We start from the raw sequence: 12,584 nt of genomic DNA on the forward strand, positions 1-12,584 counted from the left end.
GATAGCGCGACTGCAGGGACTATCTCGTGCACGCCTCCCGCGAGACTAACATTCTCACTTTGTATGTCCACGCACTACATTTGTAGTGTCCCACCCCAGCACACTTATTACTTGTGGAAGACATTATTACCAAGTCCCGTAAGAGTTCGGGGAATACGTGTGCATCCGCACAGAAGAAGAACATGTCCGAAAGAACAGACACCATATCAATATAAGTATATACACTCCTGGAAATTGAAATAAGAACACCGTGAATTCATTGTCCCAGGAAGGGGAAACTTTATTGACACATTCCTGGGGTCAGATACATCACATGATCACACTGACAGAATCACAGGCACATAGACACAGGCAACAGAGCATGCACAATGTCGGCACTAGTACAGTGTATATCCACCTTTCGCAGCAATGCAGGCTGCTATTCTCCCATGGAGACGATCGTAGAGATGCTGGATGTAGTCCTGTGGAACGGCTTGCCATGCCATTTCCACCTGGCGCCTCAGTTGGACCAGCGTTCGTGCTGGACGTGCAGACTGCGTGAGACGACGCTTCATCCAGTCCCAAACATGCTCAATGGGGGATAGATCCGGAGATCTTGCTGGCCAGGGTAGTTGACTTGCACCTTCTAGAGCACGTTGGGTGGCACGGGATACATGCGGACGTGCATTGTCCTGTTGGAACAGCAAGTTCCCTTGCCGGTCTAGGAATGGTAGAACGATGGGTTCGATGACGGTTTGGATGTACCGTGCACTATTCAGTGTCCCCTCGACGATCACCAGTGGTGTACGGCCAGTGTAGGAGATCGCTCCCCACACCATGGTGCCGGGTGTTGGCCCTGTGTGCCTCGGTCGTATGCAGTCCTGATTGTGGCGCTCACCTGCACGGCGCCAAACACGCATACGACCATCATTGGCACCAAGGCAGAAGCGACTCTCATCGCTGAAGACGACACGTCTCCATTCGTCCCTCCATTCACGCCTGTCGCGACACCACTGGAGGCGGGCTGCACGATATTGGGGCGTGAGCGGAAGACGGCCTAACGGTGTGCGGGACCGTAGCCCAGCTTCATGGAGACGGTTGCGAATGGTCCTCGCCGATACCCCAGGAGCAACAGTGTCCCTAATTTGCTGGGAAGTGGCGGTGCGATCCCCTACGGCACTGCGTAGGTTCCTACGGTCTTGGCGTGCATCCGTGCGTCGCTGCGGTCCGGTCCCAGGTCGACGGGCACGTGCACCTTCCGGCGACCACTGGCGACAACATCGATGTACTGTGGAGACCTCACGCCCCACGTGTTGAGCAATTCGGCGGTACGTCCACCCGGCCTCCCGCATGCCCACTATACGCCCTCGCTCAAAGTCCGTCAACTGTACATACGGTTCACGTCCACGCTGTCGCGGCATGCTACCAGTGTTAAAGACTGCGATGGAGCTCCGTATGCCACGGCAAACTGGCTGACACTGACGGCGGCGGTGCACAAATGCTGCGCAGCTAGCGCCATTCGACGGCCAACACCGCGGTTCCTGGTGTGTCCGCTGTGCCGTGCGTGTGATCATTGCTTGTACAGCCCTCTCGCAGTGTCCGGAGCAAGTATGGTGGGTCTGACACACCGGTGTCAATGTGTTCTTTTTTCCATTTCCAGGAGTGTAGTTCTGGCAACACCGGCCATGACCTTCTTCTTCTGTGCGGATGCTTCCGTCGCGGATTTATGGAACCATTTCATGTCTACCAACGAAAAATACAATTATCAAATATGACAGAACAGTGGTGAACAATTTTGACAAAGATAGTCCTAAAGTAGATTGTTAACGCAAAAACAGATAAACATATTTGACAGTGTAAGTGTAAAGAAGTAGAAAATTTATAATGTCAACAATAAATGACTATAAAGGGAGCACACCAGGAAACAGTGTCTCTTTAGCTTGTATGCGTGAGGGAGGGTGAGGAGGGAGTTAATCATTTGGGTGACTTGCCAGTTAATCTATGTCTCTCTTAACGGAGACTAAAGACTTGATTTTCACTACAATTACTGACACACTTTCTTGTATCGGCCTGTAGGTAAAGCTCTCACTTCATTTGTAATCTGTCTACCCACTGCAAAAAGCACTTACCTGCAGATTTTCGCTCCACGTTTCTCGCAAATCAATGATAAACTGTTCAGTGGTGGCTCGTACAAAATTTTATAAATCTGCTACAATATTACAAAAATAAACAGAAGACAACTTCACAAAAAATATATTAAAATAAATCTAGTATTCCGTGACGATAAATGCAAGCCATACGCTCCTGTTTTCTGCTGCAGAATTTGTCTATACCTTGGAGTTGAAAGCCTCAACGTTGGTTCAAAAATGGCTCTGAGCACTATGGGACTTAACATCTATGGTCATCAGTCCCCTAGAACTTAGAACTACTTAAACCTAACTAACCTAAGGACAGCACACAACACCCAGCCATCACGAGGCAGAGAAAATCTCTGACCCCGCCGGGAATCGAACCCGGGAACCCGGGTGTGGGAAGCGAGAACGCTACCGCACGACAACGTTGGTTACCGCATTCTTCCCATATATTCTGCCTAACCACACACTCGGATTAACTACACATTCAGACGAAACTAAAAAAATGGCTCTGAGCGCTATGGGACTCAACTGCTGTGGTCATAAGTCCCCTAGAACTTAGAACTACTTAAACCTAACTAACCTAAGGACATCAAACACATCCATGCCCGAGGCAGGATTCGAACCTGTGACCGTAGCGGTCGTGCGGTTCCAGACTGTAGCGCCTTTAACCGCTCGGCCACTCCGGCCGGCTCAGACGAAACTGCCAAAAAGTTTTGACAAGGAAGAATACAAATGTCGTTGCTGATTCCAGAATCTGTTATTACTTATGTTAGTGTCTCCTTAAGGCTTTTACCGCCGATACATCATTAACTGACATTTAATTATACGAAATTTTATCAAGGGTGACGTGTTTCTGATAGATCTTGTATGCGCCAAAGAACATATTAGCAATATAAACCCTACATGTGAGTGAAACATAGCGCTTTTCGATTAGCTTTCCGGTTCTGTCTTTTCGTTGGTTATTTGTATGAAGCTTAATCAGCGCAGTGAGGATATTGCTATACTCCGTATTATTTCCGTTCTCGCCTCCACTTGTGTGGTGCACCGAAGATTGTAGCTCTGTTAGTGTCGGCACGGGGCCCACAGGAAATACTGGCGCCGCAACGAACATGTAACGTCACACTAGTTGCCTTGCCCGACATACGTTGCGAAAGTTCGGCTACATGTGGGTCCAGGCGAGAAATCAGTACGCAAAGGTACCCAGCATAGTCGTAAACTTTGTCGTATGTACGATGTACTGGAGTGGACTTAAATAATAACTCTACTGGAGACTGTCGCTGGAAGTCTGCAGATCTATAGTGTCACGTGCTGTGTCGTACGTCACAGAGTTGGTATATCTTGTTGGCCCGGCGCAGACAGTGGTGACGTCTCATTAGAGCATGAACAGCCAAACACATACAGCCGGGTGCTGTCTCTGAGTATATCGTAGTGCAGTGAAGTCATTTCAGCACTCGACACTGTGGCTTCTAGTTTCAGTAAAACATGTTTTCATCTGATTTGTTTGCACACCAGCATGCACTCAAAGAAAAATAGCGTAATTTTAGCGCGACGTTTACAGTGTGCTGTAGCACACTAGCACGTGATCAGCGGCCACCACTAAAGGTGCTTCTTACTGTCTCATTTCTGCCACTCAAAGTGTTGAGCAACGCGCAGTTGTGGAGCAGAATTTACTCAAAAATTTGACCGCTCATAATGATTTTAATATTTTTCATCCTTGTTAATGATTTCATATAGACGCATTGTTGACAAATACCAAAAACTGAAATGGTTCAAATGGCTCTGAGCACTATGGGACTCAACTGCTGTGGTCATAAGTCCCCTAGAACTTAGAACTACTTAAACCTAACTAACCTAAGGACATCACACACATCCATGCCCGATGCAGGATTCGAACCTGCGACCGTAGCGGTCGTGCGGTTCCGGACTGTAGCGCCTTTAACCGCGCGGCCACTCCGGCCGGCCCAAAAACTGAACTGCACTGAATTATCATAAACGTTCACACCCACTTTCACTTCCTGTTCCACTGCCACTGTCTTCCGTCGTCACATTCCTCAAAGTTATTCTTGCGAGGCCTCGGCTTGCGTTGAGGGCCGCCAGGAGTACACGAAGGGTGCTTACACAATCTTCTCTCTCACCTGATGCAGACCTCCATCACTTCTTTTCGTATGCCAGTGTCTTCATCTCAGCTATGAACTTACACCCAACATCCTTAATTGTTGGGTATGTTTCAGATTGTCTTCCCTAAAGTTTTTTCCTCACAACAGCTACCTCTAGTACTATAGAATTTATTCCATCGTACCTTAACATAGCTATCATACTGTCCCTCCTTCTAGTGTCTTCCATGTATTCCTTTGCTCTCCCATTCAACTGAAAATCCCTTTATTTCTTAATTTTCTGCACCCATTTGTAACATTACATTTCAAACGCTTCAAATCTCTTCTGAAACGTGGACTGGCGCTTAGTTGCCTTGGGGATGGAAAGTCTGTGGAAACAGGGATTTAACACCATTTGTGATACGAACTTCAAGTAGATTTTATTACAATGGCCAAGTTTCTTGACAGTATAAAATTAACTGTGCAAATGAATAATGTCAGCTAAAAATGAAGAGAATAAGTCTAAGCTCCGACGCCTGAGGCGAAGCGGGTAGCCTCACACGTTAGGCTGCTCAAGGTACTCAGATACCATCTCATTCCAAAGTATACATAGAAAACCCTTGAAATGCAAATTATAAAAGTGGTTCAAGTTGACATGCTATCCACTGTAATTGGTCACAGGAATCTCTTCCTTTTATAAACAAAGAAATTTGTCCTTGAATGCAGTCGACCCCAACGAACTCTAATAATGCATGTGAGTTAAAAACGGCGAGCAAGATACTTGCCTTAAACCACTTACCAACAACTCTAGAAGGCAAATGCACAAAAATTGATAACAAAGTTGGCTAAAAATTGGCGAACACATATGCTCTCAAACAAGAACTAGAACGCTTACTTCAAATTACTCAACAAGTTTGACAGGCAATTTAAAAACATGCTTGGAAACAGAGATGCGCTTACACTGGAAACAGAGGACACACCATGAGTTAGATTACGACTCTAGAGCCAACAAGTGAATAACGAATGAAGAAGTGTCCAAGCAACCACTAGAATAAATACGTTCAATTAAATGAAGATCAATTTCTTTAACAAATAGGCTAAATCCTAATGCAGCTTGCACATACACACCCGCTTCGTCGTATTAACACTTAAAGCCTACATTACTCCGAGCTACTTTGCTAAGCAAGGATGCTGAACCCGTCAACACACACAGAAAGGGAGCGGAATTCATTCACCCAGTTTTTACAAGTTACCCTGATTCAGACGAAACGCAAGCAGGGAGTGCGTCATAGAATTCTTTTAGGAACTGCAAAGTTTTAAGGGGAACAGTTCTTATAAATATAACAATTACGGGAGGCAGAGGTGCATCCCGCACAAATTTAATAGTTTCAAACATGCTTATCCGGTCCTGGAAAGCTAAATTTATACCAGCCAATAACATGAGGAGAAGAATAGACAACATCTTCGGAGAAAGCCAATCAAGAGACTGAAAGACTCGTCGCACTTTCTTGACCCAAGAGAAAAACTTGCTACAAAACGAAGTTAACTTCAGGGATAGTTCCAGAAAGTGCTGTCACCCATAATCAGAATGCGGCAAGCTGCCAGAGAACACAAGTTGATGTAGGTGCGAGAGTCGCCTTCAAACAGTGGTGAGACTCCCTCTCTGCCAAACGCTGTCCATGGGAGCGCTGCTACTGCGATATATGTCACGTGGCTTAGTGCACGCAGCCGGCCCCACTATGATCCGTCCAATTCGCCAGGGCCAGCAACCCCGCGTTCACCAGGATGGATTTCTGCGACGAACCACGGATCGAAAATATGAGGCCACTCGAGTTGAACGTCGAGCGAAATTGCGACCCCCACTTCCTACTTTGCTCCCCACCCAGCTATGCTCTCTCACCGTCGAACATCAAGACAGCGAAGCCCCGGACGGCGTGGTGTATGAGGCCGCCAGCCACGCCCCCTGGCCAACGACGAATATAACAGTGTGACGCGACCTGTCGACTCGTGCCATGTGTAACTGCTCCTTCTATTGAAAATGTTAGTTGATGAAGTTCGTGCTCCGACAGCTAACGGTAGACTGCCTGCATACTGTCTGATAAGGAACGTTACAAAAGAAGTCTGTCCTGCTGCACTATATTCACGCCGAGTGCTTGTTAATTGTACCGGCTAGCTCAAATAACCATATTCTCCCCGACGTGTACGAGTACAGCTACACGTAGATGCACACAAACTGCTATTATTGCACTAATCATGGTTACAGTCTATATTCAGCAATAGTTTCTCCATTAAAGTTTTCAGTTTACGTAAGCTAAATAGTCTGAATCAGTACGATAACATTTTTAGAGCGACCAGCGCTCTATTATTAATCTGCATCGCTGCACTGATAAAATGTTTCGAAAGCACTTAATATTATTTGGTTTGAAATAAATGTCAAACACGGTAAATTCACGTTATGCTGGTTCAATATAGTCTAAGCACATCCTATCATTGTCTTAAAGGTTCAAATGGCTCTGAGGACTAAGGGACTTAACATCTGAGGTCACCAGTCCCCTAGAACTTAGAACTACTTAAACCTAAGGACATCACACACAGCCATGCCCGAAGCAGGATTCGAACCTGCGACCGTAGCGATCGCGCGGTTCCAGAATGAAACGCCTAGAACCCCTCGGCCACACCGGCCGGCTTGTATTAAAGAAGTAACCTTTCCCTAAGCTGGGTGGAATTAGTTACATAAATTTCAGTCAAAGAGATTGCAATAAGATCCTGATTCCACCAGTTGTTTTAACGAAATCTAACTATTTTCTCACAATTCTATACGAATACTCACTTCCTTTTTTGTTAAATTACTAAAAGTCTATCACTTTGGGACGAAGTTCAGTCTTCCTTTGATAATAATCAATTTAAGACAAATCTCGGTACTTTTCCTATCTTGACTTTACGACTTTACTTAATGATATACTCAAAGTTGCTGATCTACCTATTTCAAGCTTAATGATTTCTAGCAGATGGTAAATCTCCAAAATATAAAAACAATCTCGTATCGCCTCGTACAAGAGACACGTTAAGTTACGACATGATCAAGCAAACGCTAGAACCACATTAACAATGTATAACTTTATCTTCTGTATTCCGCGTTGTCCTCAAAGAGTACTCACAAGGAGTATTCTTTGAGGTCACTTGTTCTACTCCGTGATCTATAAGTACACTAGTTTGCGATCTACTTTTACTTTAATTTGCTACAAAAAGGATTCTACTTTACTTTATTTTGTAAAAATACTAAGTTACTTTATACTGGATTTCTTTTCGAGTCTCGGCCGGCACACAGTTTAAATCTGCCAGGAAGTTTCATGTCAGCGCAAACTCCGCTGCAGAGTGAAAATCTCATTCTCTTTTTACATTGTTTCTCTTCAGAATACTTGCTACTATTCAAGTGATGCTATCACAGTGGGACTTTGTTTTCTTTTTTTTATGAAATTTGAACCTTTGTTTGGGTCTTGTATTTGGGTTTGGGTCCTGTTTTTATATTTTGATCTTTGCGTCCGAGGGAGCGGCGTTACACAAGGCACATCTTCTTTCTCCGTTTTCCCTCAGTCTGCATTTACATACACTCTGCATGTATAGAGCATAGTTTCATACCACAGCCTTTCATCTAGTTCCAATCACGTATGGAGCACGGGAAGAATGACTGTTTAAATGTATCTCTGCTAGCTGTAATTAGTCTAATCCAGTATTAGCGATCCCTACTAGAGTGATATGTTGATTCATTTCTATACAAAGCTGAGCTTAGATGTACATTCTCAAATTAGGTCCCATGTTTCGTGCCAGTAGACTTCTTTTAGCTGAGAATTCCGCCTGTCTGTACTTATTTCAAGTTTTCTCCTCCCGTCATGCATTATTTTGTTGCGTAAGTAGCAGATTTCCTTTATTTCGTCTGCTTCGTGATCCTCAATTTTAATGTTAAGTATATGTCTAATCTCGTTTCTATTCTCCTCATTACTTTTGTCTTTTTCCGGTTTACTCTCATTAGACTTTTCATTCCGTTCAACAGCTCCTGTAACACTTCCTCACTTTCGTTGAGGATCACACTGTCATCAGCGAGTCATAACATTAACATCCTTTCATCCTGAATTTTAATTTAACTCCTGAACCCTTCTTTCCATTCGATCATTGATTCTTCGATGTGCAGCTTCAGCAATAGATGAGAGAGATTGTATCCCCGCCATTCGCCGCATTATTCCAAGCATTACCTTTTGATCTTCCATTGTCATGGTTCTTGTGCATATTCTATATTACTTGTCTTTCAAAACAGTTTATACCATTTTTTTAACAATTTCAAACCTATTCAGCCATTTTATGTTGTCGAACGCTTTTGTAAGGCGACAAATTCTATAAGCGTGTCTTGATTTTTCTTAAGATTACTCTCCATTATTAAGACGACGTCACAAATGCATCTCTTGAACCTTCCCTATAGTCAAACTGATCGTTATCCAACATATACCCAGTTTTCTTTTCCATTCTCGCCAGCAACCTGGCTGCACGAGCTGTTAAACTGATTGCACCATAGTTCTCCCATTTACCTACCTTTGCTATCTTCGTTACTGTGTGGATAACATTCTTGCAAATTTCCGATGTTTCAGGTCTCACTGATTCTACACAATGACATGATTAATCCTTTGGTTTGCACTCCACCCAATGACTTAAGAAATTTCTAAGGAACGTCATCTATCCCTTCTGCCTTGTCTGGCCGTGTTTTCCAAGTTACTGTCAAACACTGCCTCTAATAGTGAATCCCCTGCGCCTTCCTCAATGCCACTCATTTCTTCTGTCACGTCAGCAGACAGGTGCTCCTCCACGTAGAAGCCCTCAATGTTCTTTTTCCATCTATCTACTTTCTCCCATGCGTGTAAGAGCTGAATGTCTCTGCAGTTTTAATCTTGCCAGCTTTGTTATTAATATCATCGATTGTCGTTTCGACTTTTCTGTTTTTCACTTTTCTTTTTACCGGCGACTTATTATTTTATACTTTTACTACCTTGAATATTTTTGGATTTCCTTTCGTCGATCAGTTACTAGTTCCTCTTTATCCCAAGGATTGGCGCAGTTTCCATCCTTGTACCTATACTTGTCCGTCCAATTTCTCTGACTGCCGTTTCCGGAATTTCGATTCCTCCTCCGCTGAAAGTTCGAATGCACACCGTCATTCCTCAGTATTTCAGTACTCCATTTGTTTACACATTTATTCTTCGTAACGATTGTTCTAAAGCTCAACCCACTCTTCATGAATACCAAATTGTGATCTGCTCCTGCGTCCGCCTTACGAACCAATATATGTTTTCGGAATCCCTTTCTCCTTACAATATAATCCATTTGCTGCATCCCCACGTCCTTCTGAGTATACTCTCTTTACTTGTGTTTACTGAACAAAGTATTTGCTATCGCTAGCCGAAATTAACTGCGGAAATCAACGATTCTTTCTCCTGTGTCATTGTATTATGTTTTGTATTCTCCAGTAATTTCTGTCTTCTATTCTTTCCCCTACCTTAACAAATCACTTCCCCATTATTATTACACATTCATATCCCTTTACGTATCGAGTTACAGTTTCAACACCTTCAAATACTCTCTATCTCGTCTTCTGGTTGTAATGTCAGCATGTATAACCGAACTGTTGCTGTCGGCTGTCGATTCTGATAAGAATAATATCATAGCCTAATCTTATCACTCATTACAGTAATTCACTCTTTGCCCTACCTTCCTATTTATAATCTTACTCCGTATTTTATATAATGTCCACTAAACGTGGGCTCCATTACGCATACCTTACGAGCTATGAGCACTTGCTCATCTTCACTATTGTGAAACTACTCTTCTACTGAAGAAGTACACGTAGCTCTTAATGAAAGCGTTTGAGAGCCCATGTTTAACAAACAAATTTTTCTTTTTATGCTCCGTAATGCCTCATCCTAAGATACGAAAAACAACGAGCCTGCAGGAGAAGAGATTTGTATTTGTTTCATAGTATCGAAGATGAAGACGTGCCAGTAGCGCTTCAGGTCTGTATTTCAGAGCCCATGTTTGCGATACTTTTTTGCTTCTAGTATCGTGTACGGTTAACTGTTTATGCCATTAATTATGCACTACATTCTGAAAAATGTTGTGTGTGTGTGTGTTTGTGGGGGAGGGGGGGAGGTGGAGGGTAGGGAAAGGAGGGGGGGGGGCGGAAGAGTGGGTAGGACAATATGAGCAGAATGAAATCATGATTCTAAATAGTAAGTTTGTAGAATTATTAAAAATTAAATTTTACTGTGAAAATAGGATAGGGTTCTATAGAATGAAACGCCGTTGAATTCGTCTCTTTTATTACTGCGGTACTAACAGCCGAAATTCGTGTAGCTCTATTTCAAAAAATCGTTGTTGATAACTACATCTTTGCGATTAAAGTAGCTATGAAAAGAGACTTTACGTCGTTCATCTAGGACAAAATGGGACTAAGATATCTTTTTTTACAACTTAGGAGGGCCATCATCTATATGTTCTTCTCTCTGTATGTATGTAGAGAGAGAGAGAGAGAGAGAGAGAGAGAGAGGGAGAGAGAGAGGAGAGAAGACGTTGACAACTTGTGATTCGTACTTGACCAGTTCTAGAATATATATTCTTCGAACTCTACAATTTCAGAACCTACGTAAAACTATAGATTCAGATTTATTTTACATCCATCATGAACCACGTTCATAGAAAGACCCAGTTCCAACACAGAAGTCAATCCATACTGATTCTCGGAACATTCCACTGTTTTCGTTAAGCGATTTAGGAAAACATTGAGAAACCTTAATATGGATGACTCCCGAACACTAGTCAAGTGTCTTGTACTGAGGTGACGAAAGTCATGGTATACTTTTTAATATCGTGCCGGACATCCTTATTCCAGGCATAATGCAACACCTCGACGTGGGATGGACTCAACAAGTCGTTGGAGGTGCCCTGCAGAAATACAGAGCCATGCTGCCTCTATAGCCATCCATAATTATGCGAAAATGTTGCCGGTGCAGGGTTTAGTGCACGAAATGACCTGTCCATTATGACCCTCAAAGGCTCGATGTGGTCCATGTCGAGCGGTCTGAGAGGCCCTCGAGTTGTCCAGAATGTCGTTCGGTGACAAGGCGCATTTTTGTCCACAAAAGTTCTTCTTTGTTAGTCAACATGAAGTGAATAGCTGCAGATGGGCTCCAAGTAGCCGAACATAATCATTTCCAATCAATCATCAGTTCATTTGCACCGATGACCCATTCCATTCCATGCAAACACAGCCCACACCATTATGGAGCCACCACTAACTTCAGTCCATGGCTGGGACATGGACCACACTCAAACCCTATCATCAGTTATTACCAACTGAAATCGGGACTCATCTTATTAGGCCACGGATTTCCGGCGTCTAATGTCCAACCGATGTGGTCAAGAGCCCAGGACAAGCACTGCAGACGATATCGTGCTGGTAACAAAGGCTGCTGCCATAGCCCATTCCAGCCAAATTTCGCCGCACTGTCCTAGCTGATTCGTTCGTTGTACGTCCCACATTGATTTCTGCGGGTATTTCACAAAGTGTTACTTGTCTGTCAGCACTGACAACACTAAGCAAATGCCAGAGCTCTCGGTCCAATGAGTTGTCCATGGTGTGAGGTAAACCCTGAAATTTGTTTTTCTCGTCATACTCTTCACAATGCAGATTTCTGAATATTGAAATCATTAACGATTTCCGAAATGAAATGTTCATTGCGTCTAGCTGCAACTAAGTCTTTTAATTCCATACACACGTCGGAAACCTTTTCACATGAATCATCTGAGCACAAGTGTCTGCTCCGCCAATGCACTGCCCTTTTATACCCAGTGTACGCGATACTACCGGCATCTGTGTATGTGCATATCGCTATTATTTGCATATCTCTATCCTATGACTTGTCAGATCAGTGTAATTCTCCCTTACATCTTTCTGAGACCGTGAACTGCTAAAAATATCTAAAATATCTTTCGCGTGATTCCTTGGAATCACATGATCCACTACCGACATCATCTCCTTCTATCCGCTTGTTTTACAGATGCAGCAAATCTGCAAATTACGAACCCTCTCTCTTTCCTCCACTTCGGAGACTCTCTTTCGCCCTCCTGAAGAATACCATTAGTCACCTTCTAAATCTTATTAACGCCGTCGCGAATGAAAACAGCGGAGAAAGGGATGCGAGACAATTCAATTAGGTCCTACAACTAACGAAGTTATCGGATTTAATAAAACGCTTTGGCGCGAGAGTGCGAATGAGATGCTGTGACAATCAATCACGTTTGAATTGATTCCGAAATTTGCTAAGAGCGTAGCAGA

General features: G+C 43.5%; 1 protein-coding gene across 1 annotated transcript in view; it reads left to right on the top strand.

Annotated features, from left to right (window-relative positions):
• Nucleotides 1-12,584, top strand: part of LOC126191401 (acetylcholine receptor subunit beta-like 1) — an 895,743-nt gene that overhangs the window by 280,803 nt on the left and 602,356 nt on the right. The gene's annotated exons all lie outside the window — the stretch shown is intronic.

The sequence above is a fragment of the Schistocerca cancellata genome, chromosome 6 (genome assembly GCF_023864275.1).
Source record: "Schistocerca cancellata isolate TAMUIC-IGC-003103 chromosome 6, iqSchCanc2.1, whole genome shotgun sequence".
In the NCBI taxonomy this organism is placed as follows: Eukaryota; Metazoa; Arthropoda; class Insecta; order Orthoptera; family Acrididae; genus Schistocerca; species Schistocerca cancellata.